At 38.0% G+C, this 7747-nt stretch overlaps 1 pseudogene; it reads left to right on the forward strand.

Moving 5' to 3' along the window:
* The first annotated feature begins 1453 nt into the window (after positions 1 to 1453).
* Positions 1454 to 7477, forward strand: LOC110712136 (annotated as a pseudogene).
* Positions 7478 to 7747: the final 270 nt, after the last annotated feature.

Here is a 7747-nt window from a genome sequence, read left to right on the forward strand (position 1 = left end):
TCCATGGATTTGTCTTCATCACAAGTCAAATGGTTAGTAAGATAATTGAGCAAAGATTAAGTTTTACTAACAATTAAAACACATTCGTCCATCTACCGCTAGGCCTCTCAACGCTAAGCCCGCATGCGACCAAGTAAGTTCCATCAGCTAACCATTCATAATTGGGAATGTAGCTGTGAGGAACAATCTCTTTCTCTCTAGTCTCTTCCACTGACCGGATGGTCACCTTGAAGAGACCTGGCTGCAAGATCTGCTCCCGGCCCCTCCTTGGGACAGGCGACAGTTCAGCCTTTTGACCCAGCAGAGGGGATTCCGGTTCCACCGTTTGTATTTTTGTTCTTCACTTTGTCGAAGGAGGAGATGATGTAGAACTTTCCCCTCCAGTCCTTCCATTTGGACTCCTTCCCGACAGCCATCATATAACCCTTATGGCTCGAAAGGGTATACCATCCAGATCCGCTTGCTTTTAGGGTCCGACTGAGTTAGTGCATCTTGGAAAAAGCCTCGAAGCTGGGCTCTACATTCTGCATCTCACTGGCGGCAATGAACCCCAAGATGTTCACCCAAGAGTTGGGGGCAAGTTGCCAGACACCCAGCTGGTATCCGTCAAAATCCTCTCCACTGCTGGATGGAGAGGAAACCTTAAACCAGCCTGAATGGCCGCCTCATATCGTCCAAAACACTCGTCCCCGTAGCTTGACCCTTCCGTCCAAAAAACAGTGTCCTCCGAATAAGGACGCTGATAAAGTATCCATGTCCCATGACATGGTTTGATCTAAACTGTTTCACCTTATCAAGCATGACTTTCCGCCTGCTTTTTAGGACACGGTGATAATAGGCGGCAAATTGCTCTTGGCAAGTGGCAGAGGTAGAGGCCCATACCTCACCCCTCTCTACAGAGAGGGACTACCTCGCCGTCTCCAGCCAAGATCGCTTTTCATCAAAGCCTTCAGAGACTCTATCAAAAGAAGACGACTCCAATTCACCGTCCGAACTGTCGGACCTAACGTCCAAATGGGAGGCTTGACAAACAAAGCCAGAAGCATTGCTCCTTGACTCCTCCCCCGACTCGTAAAATTGAGTCATCAGGGTACTTGGAGTGCCAGGCGGCAGGTCAAAAAATTCACTAACAGGTGCCCAAAAGGAGTCGTTCGGATTTTGTTGCCTAGTTGTTCTCTTTGTTATGGCCATAGTGTTCTGCACAGACATAGAGACGGTTGGATTCGGGGGAGTTCGCAAAGGGGAGACAAGAAGGGGAAGTCGGCACTTCTAGTTCTAGATTCAGCCGTCCCCGGTGACCGGCTGATTGCTATCCTAGGCCGTGCCGTGTGTGTTTGTGAAACCATTTTTAAAGAAAGGAAACAAAACTACAATAAAGAAAACGAGAGAGAAAAAATAGGCAGTTACCTTTAGAATGAAGGTACTGGGGACGCTTGAAAGATCTTGGTCGACTATGGAACAGAGGGACAAGGTGCAGGCAGTAGATGTTTTTCTCAGAAAAAGACAAATTTTCTCAAAAGTCAAAGATTCTCTCTTAAAGAATTCTCGTAAACGTGCGAAAGTGAGGGGGTGAAAATTATTCATATAGGGGTAAAAATTTGGGATACAAAACCTTAAAATTACCCCAGAAGGTGAACAGTAAAAAACTTGTCACCAATGCATGCGCGACATCTGTCACAAGCACCACGTGGCACGCCATGTCACCTCTGTGATGGGCAAATGATTTGGGTATTTTTTACCCAGCCACATGGACCAAGCAGAGCGTGACACGTGTCACTATAGGAGAGTCCATAGTGAACCAACCAGGGCATGCCAACGTGGCAGACAGATACCCCAAAGGAAATGGCGGCCTTCAGGGCCCTATTCCCGAAAAAGCCACAAAACGGCGCAGCCCATCAATCCTAGGTCGAAGTGACCTAGGTAAGGGAAAAAATCCCAATGACCCTATAAATAGGGAGATTTACCCCATTATTTGGGGACACGTACACGTTAATTTATTACAAACAAAATTAATTCTCTCACATCAGAGAAAACACCTGATATTGGGATAAAAAGAAGATCTACTTTTACTTTCCACTTTTTTACTCCGAACACTTTCTAACTTGATCGTCGGAGGCGGATTTTCGACCAACCGGAGTTTCCGTTGTTAATGTTTAATGCTCTGTGTTTTCTCCATTTGCAATTAAACATATACAATGGTTCTGAAACTTTTTGCAAGAAAGTTCTAATTTATTTGGTTTCAAAATGCCATCAACCATCCAAATTAGAGGGCCTTTGTTACACCCAAAAAAATTAAATTTTTTACTTTTCTTGCTTGACTTTGACCCATTGAGCAAGTAAAATGAACCTTATAAATATGTTAAAGGCTTTGGTCAGGCGATGGTAGCAGCTAAAGGTGGGCTGGATTTAATCAAAGGCCCAAGATGAAGAAAGGACCGACTTGGAGGCAAAAGAAGACAATTTGATTTCAAAAGAGAGTTGGAGCTAGAAGTGTAACTGCAAAACAGTTACTGAAGTAAACCATAACCACTCTAATTTATCTATAAATAGTTACTGCAATTTCTTAGCTTTTTTCTAAGCTTTTTTAGTTTTTTTTTCCTTGGCTTAATAGTCAAGCGATAGTCCTAGTTTTCCTTATCATGTATTGAAGATCGTTCATCTTTTCCAATTATATGAACATGGAGATAACCTTTCTTTCAACTTATACAATTGTATACCTGACTTTATCATTTAATTAATAGAGAGCATCTGTATCTTTTGTCATATGTTTATCTACTCATTTCTTTAAGCAATCTTACTTGTTTAATTTCTTTGGGAAGCTTCCTTATTGTTTGTTTTTGTTACGTTAGCAAGGTTATCAATATTTTGAAACCAGTAATTCTAGAGACAGTTTCTAATACTATTAGAACAATAATAGGATATTTGACTAGTTGACAATTATAATATTTGCCTCAGGTGCACATGTGAGTCTTCGATAGAAAACTACAGTACTTTTTTTAATACACGGGGCATAGCCAAAAACTAGTTCTAATTCAAAAATAAATAAATTAAAAAAAAAAAAAAAAAAAAAAGCGATCTCCTACATTTGAAAAACAAAACGGTCACCGGCTTAAACAAATTCGGCGGAAAAATAACACAAAATTTCAGTCACTCACTCATTTACTCAAACCCACATCCATCCAACGGTCACCTGTTTTCTTCTCTCAACTCAGGCATTCATCTTTCTTCTCTTCAAATTTCTTTTGTCTCATTTTTGTTTGCTCAAGTTTTCTTCTAATGGCGAGAAAATTTGAAAGTCATTAACCCCTGCAAAATCGGCAAAATCGAGCATCGAAGTATCCAAAGTTCGAGTAATTGTTCGAGTACGCCCGTTTCTCTCTCATGAAATTGCATCAAAATAACGAAGTTTCAGTTCCATGTGTCTCGACTTTGACTGATAATGGTGGTTGGATTCTAATCATGAAGTTTCCATTCAACTTAAAGATCAAGAAACCAGGTTAGGGTTTTTAATTTACTGGGATTTTTGACAAGTTTTTTATTGCTGAGAATTTTATAAAGTTATAATTCTTGAAATTATGCTTTCAGTCGACAAGAATGGTACAAGTTGGATGGATTTTTTGGGGAAGAAGATGATAATGTTGTAAGGATTTTCGAAAAAGAAGTGAAGCCGTTAATTCCTGGGATTTTTCGTGGGTGCAATGCTACTGTCTTTGCTTATGGTGCTACTGGTAGTGGAAAGACTTATACTATGCAGGTACTCAATTTCTGTGCTTGTTATTTTTTTTCCAGAAAATATTTAGGTTTTTAGAATGAATATACCATTGATTAAATGTCGCCTGAGACATAGCTTGTGTTGAATTCGTTGAATGCTAAATTATTTCACGCACTTGGGAGTACCTATAACACGTCCTCACGCTTGGACACGAGCGGGACTTTGTCTACTTCATGTATGAATATATTGTGTGGAGCTCTGTTTTAGGTACTCGTGGGTGCACGTGTAGACTTAATTTATTGATGGTCATTAATTAGGAAGGCAAAGATATATGTCATTGTTAGAGCTTAGTGATGTTTAGGCCAAAGTTAATAGGACCAGGGAATTTGAGGGATATTTATATAACTTGCCATGATTAATTACTTCTATTTAAAACTTTTTACTGTATGTTTTTTTTATGATCATAGTACACGGAGTGTAAACTTAGAAAGAGAACTGATATGTTAATGTTATGTTTTGGGAAATTGAAAAGATGACATAATGAAATTAAACTATTATAATAGTCATCATGTGCCAGTGTTGCTCATTATTGTGAAAATTTATCATATTATTTTTTCTAGTTTCTTTATTCTCAATCAACTTGTAAACGATATGAATGCTTTATGAACTTTTTTATAATGTAAATAAGATGAAGTGTGATAGTTTTTCTAGCTTTCCAGTGTCCCAAACACACAAAAACTATCAAGATAAGTAGGCTCAAGCATTCCTATGTCCTTTTATTGGAATTACATTTGTCGGAATTTGGTGCAGGGACTGATACGAAACCAGGACTTATGCCACTAGCCATGTCAACAGTTTTATCCATGTGCCAAGCTACAGGAAACATTGTCGAGATATCATATTATGAAGTGTATCTAGATAAGTGCTATGATCTCTTGGAAGCTCAAAGAAAACGAGATCTCAGTGTTAGATGATAAAGAGGGGCAAATCCACCTAAGAGGACTGTCTCGAGTCTTGGTGTCTTCAATGTCCGAGTTCCATGATGTGTTTGCTCGTGGCATCCAAAGACGTAAAGTTGCTCATACTGGTCTCAATGATGTTTCGAGTAGGAGCCATGGAGTGCTTGTAATCACAGTTTCTAAACCTTTTGATCAAGGACTGGAGATCAGCATTACTGGGAAGCTGAACCTTATAGATTTAGCAGGTCAAAGAACTATAATGAAGTATATCATTTGTGTGTGATTGATTTTCCTCTATTTTTAAATGTATGTGATTTTTCTATCAGGTAATGAAGACAACAGAAGGTCTGGTAATGAAGGAACCAGGTTGCAAGAGAGTGCTAAGATCAATCAGTCACTGTTTGCTTTATCGAATGTTCATATATGCTTTGAATAACAACAAGCCCCGGGTTCCATATAGAGAGACCAAGTTGACTCGCATACTGCAGGATTCTCTTGGGGGGACAAGTCGTGCACTGATGGTAGCTTGTCTGGTATGGAGCTGAATAACAAAATAATGTTTAGAGTCTGTGAATACAATTTCTGTTTGAGTTTTAATTGTAGAAAATGATTTTTTGTATGCAAGGCTGCAAACTTTCTGGACTCGGTCAAATCTAACCATTGGTGGGATATATTATGGATTTGTTACATATGTAGTCGTTAATTGATTTAATGATAGCATATTTTGATTGCTCTTTTTAATTTGCGGCAGAATCCACGTGCTTATCAAGAGGCAGTCCATACTGTTAGCCTAGCAGCTCGCTCTCGACATGTCTCCAATGTAATTTCCAAAGCACAAAAACAAGAAACCCCAAAGGTAAAGATTGATATAGAAGCAAAGTTGCAATCATGGCTTGAATCTAAAGGAAAGGCAAAGAGTTCTCAAAGAAAGATAGCATTTGGTTCTCCCTTTTTCCTTAAGTCCCCTGGTAGCATTAGTTCTATGAAGAAACAAGCAGTACCACCACATAGCTCTTCAAAGGCAAAAGTTGCAAATCAAGGTGTCACTGTGAAAGACAGGTGAAGTTGATAGGATGCCTTTTTTAACTGAGTGTTTAATCACTATGTCGAAATGTCTTGCTAATTTGCATGTTTTATTGTTCAGTTTCTTGTCTGTGCCTCAAAGGAAATTGTTTGCCCCTGAAGCTGCATCTGAATCTTGCAAAGTTGATGTGAGTATTCCATATGAAAATTTATTACTTCCAATTCAATTTATATATTTTCATCCTCTTCTCTGCATATGCAAAATGCAGTAAGATTGGAACCAATTTTTTCAGCTAAATACTCATTTACTTCATTTACACATCTGCACAGTTATTGCAGAGTGTTTGTGTTCATGAATTAGAGGGTTTGAAAGACTTAAGCCTGAATGAAACAGAAGTTCTGACAGTGCTTGAAGATAGGCAGTTCAACAACAAATCAACACTACAAAAACTTGAGGACTCTCACTGTGTCTTTTATGAGGTCTGCTCAAGTCCTCGGTTTATCACAAATTCAATGCAAGTGTTAGGTTTTAAATTATGTATTACATATTATAATTCTCTATAGCTTTCAAGTAATTACAATTTATCTGACAGCTGAAGGACCCTGTTGCTGAGGATAGTATACATCAATCAATGATGAATTCAACCAGTTTTGAATCAACAACCTGTTTGCCTGGTACTATTCTTGTGCTTGATTATCGTCAACTTCAATATATATCTTTTTTTGCTTTTCAGTATTATTTTTCTGCTCAGAAGAATGAATTTTAGTACACATTGACTACAGATGAGCTTCTAGAGGATGATGAAAGGGCAAATATTAGAGCAAACTTGATTCAATCACCGCCTAACAGGCCCAAAAAAATAGCATGTCAGAGTCCACTGAGGAAAGCTCTTTCCCCGGTTGATTCCAATATAACTAGACTGCCAGTCGAGGAAGTTTCATCAAGAGACAACGTGCTCTCACTACTATTTGAGTCGAGTGCTCCAAAAAACTCCTTTTGTTGTGACTCGTGAAAAGTTTCAAGATTTTGGCACTCCACTAGATAAATTTAATGCACGTAGCTCTAATATGAAGGTACTAGAGCTATATCAGTTCTACATACTCTGCAGATGTATCATTAACTTTGCTAAACCAAGAATACTATTTCATGTTTTTCAGAGCTATTTAGCCCAGGAGTATATTGATTTCCTCAATACTGCAACAAGGTACTGCTATCCAGAATCTTATTCTTGAATTTAAAATTTTTGCCAGTTTTAGTCTTGTAGATGTTTGACCATTTTTATTTTCAATTACCTGGTAGGGAGGAACTTGTGGAACTGAAGGTATGTGTACATTTAAGATTCTTAATTAACAATATGTTCTCGTGGTTTTCTGAACAAAGTGGATATGTTTTTGTTTAATTTGTATGAATTCAGGGCATTGGAGTAAAGAGGGCGGAGTACATCATCGAGCTTAGAGAATCCAGTCCATTGAAATCGGTAAAAAGATCTTCAAATTTGATATAGTTGTTTTCTTCATTGCTTTGAGAATTTCAACAAATTCAGTATTTTTACCATTTGTTACAGCTGAATGATCTGGAGAAAATTGGTCTTTCATCAAAGCAGGTTAATATTAATACATTGTTATTTTTTTTGTTTCTCTTGATTAATATGTAAAGCCCTCTTTCTTGGCTCACAAATATAATATGGATCACTCTTTTTTTTACATCCATATACAGGTCCAACACATGTTTAGCAAAGCTGCCAAGGATATATTTGCATGAAAAGACATGCAAAGTGGTTGAAGCTGTAAAGATTCTTGTATATCAGGCTTGCAGACGTCAATGTTTGCATAATTTTATCTTGTACATCATCCATGGCTGAGAAATGTTGCTCTTGATCATTTATATCTCTTGTTTTTATAATCTGTGTGGAATTCTGTAAGACAATTTGTTGTACATATGAATATATTCCTTGAATAGCTCGAGTTTAAAGCATTTTTAAATGCGGTGTAACTTGTTATACTTTGGTATTGTTATTACATCAAGTACTCCCAAAAGCTGTGGATTGAGGCA

This window comes from Chenopodium quinoa, unplaced genomic scaffold, assembly GCF_001683475.1.
Source record: "Chenopodium quinoa cultivar QQ74 unplaced genomic scaffold, ASM168347v1, whole genome shotgun sequence".
NCBI classification, from domain to species: Eukaryota; Viridiplantae; Streptophyta; class Magnoliopsida; order Caryophyllales; family Amaranthaceae; genus Chenopodium; species Chenopodium quinoa.